The following is a 2,218-nucleotide window of genomic DNA, read 5'->3' as shown; positions in this document are numbered from 1 at the left end:
AAACAAAGGCCAGTAATGTGGCTCCAGTCTGTTCATTTGCTCATTTAACCACTATGTTTAAATCCCAGGAAAGAATATATGGGAGGAGAAACCGACTTCAGAAATCTCCTCTAAATTTTAGGGGAAAAATGCTTTGCTTTGCTGTTTTGCACCCCACCCCCCCAGAAAAGAAGAAAAAACAGTTAACCCTTACAAAAGACTGTGTAGCTTCAGTTTCCCAAAGTTTTGGAATTTGCATGCAAAGATCTGTTCTTTTAGGCGCCACAGTGTTAAAATAAACAATTCCAGAACAATGAATATGTACTCAAAGGAGACAGAAAACTAAACAAGTGTGAAGGCGGGTAAAATGGACTCAGACTCACTCTCCATAGGCACCTTCTCCCAGGGTTTGCACCAAGTCCCAGTCTTCCACAAAGGGCACTGCCAAGAATGTCAACTTTTTTACTTTCTCTTATTCTTTAGTGTAATTTGAAATTGTTTAAGGGTATGATATTTCCAAAAACAATAGAATCACATTTAAAAATAAGTCTGAGGGAATTTCTGTTGTAATATGAATACTCTTCTCCATTTTTCCATTTTCAAGTTCTGCTTTGTTTTTTGGGGGAGCGTTATTAAAAGCAAAGCAAAATTATTTTGGTAATTCATGACAAATATATTTAAGTCCCCTCGTGCTCAGATGGTACAAAATCTGCCTGCAACACAGGAGACCCGGGTTTGATTCCTGGGCTGGGAAGATCCCCTGGAGAATGGAGTGGCTACCCACTCCAGTATTCTTGCCTGGAGAATTCCATGGACAAAGAAGCCATGGGTTTGCAAAGAGCTGGACATGGCTAAGCGACTAACACATTTTATATATTAAAAAAGAACAAGAAATGCACATTACTACAGCTAGTCTCTAGGTGACGACACCACCGGTTACTCTTCTTTCTTTCACCTACTTTCTGTATTTAAAATTTGTGTTTATAATGAAAAAGTTGGGGAACTTCCCTGGTTAAGAGTCCACATCTGCAATGCAGAGGCCCCAGGTTTGGTCCCTGGTCAGGGAACTGGAGTCCAGACTCCACAACTAAGAGTTTGCATGCCACAACTAAAGATCCCACATGGGAATGTACATTGATACAGCCACTATGGAAGACAGTATGGAGAGTCCTTAAAAACCTAGGAATAAAACCGCCATATGACCCAGCAATACCACTTCTGGGCATATACCCTGAAGAAACCAAAACTGAAAAAGGTGCATGTACCCCAGTGTTTACTGCAGCACTATTTACAATAGCTAGGACATGGAAGCAACCTAGATGTCCACTGACAGATGAATGGATAAAGAAGTTGTAGCATACATATACAATGAAATACTACTCAGCCATAAAAAGGAATACATCTGAGTCAGTTCTAACGAGGTGGATGAACCTAGAGCCTATTATACAGAGGGAAGTAAGTTGGAAAGAGAAAAACAAATATTGTATATTAACACATATATATGGAATCTAGAAGGATGGTACTGACGAATCTGTTTGCAGAGCAGCATTGGAGACACAGATATAGAGAACAGACTTACAGACAAGGGTAGGGGAGAAGAGGGAGAGGGCGAAATAAATGGAGAAAGTAGCATGGATGCAGATACACTAACATATGTAAATACATAGCCAATGGGAATTGCTGAATGACTCAGGGGACTCAAACTGGGCTCTCTAATAACTCAGAGGGGTAGGAATGGGGGGGAGGTGGGAGGGAGATTCAAGAGGGAGGGGACATATGTATATATATGGTTAATTCATGTCAATGTATGACAGAACTCAAACCAATATTGTAAAGCAATCATCAATCAACTAAAAATAAATAAATATTAAAAAAATAAAGATCCCACATGCCACAATAAAGCAAAAAATCCCACATGTCACAAAAAGATTAAAGATCCTGTGTGCTGCAAATAAGACCCAGTGCAAAAAATAAGTAGTTTTTAGGAAAAATTTTAATTTAGTAAAATGTAAAATATTTTTACAAATAATTTTCCTTGTGACTTGCCACTTTCTTTTCAAACCTTTTGCTCCCTTGTTACCTGGCAGTGATTGTCATGACATAAACAAACTTGTCTTAAGGAGGTAAATTCATTTATGCTAATACTGGTGAAGTAGCAATGTGCAGAAATTAAAAACATATGATATTCAAGAAGTTCTGATGGCTGAAGATGAAAGATATGATTCTCACTATGGAAATG

Source organism: Bos javanicus, chromosome 10 (assembly GCF_032452875.1).
Source record: "Bos javanicus breed banteng chromosome 10, ARS-OSU_banteng_1.0, whole genome shotgun sequence".
Classification (NCBI taxonomy): domain Eukaryota; kingdom Metazoa; phylum Chordata; class Mammalia; order Artiodactyla; family Bovidae; genus Bos; species Bos javanicus.
This window is presented reverse-complemented; position numbering follows the sequence as displayed.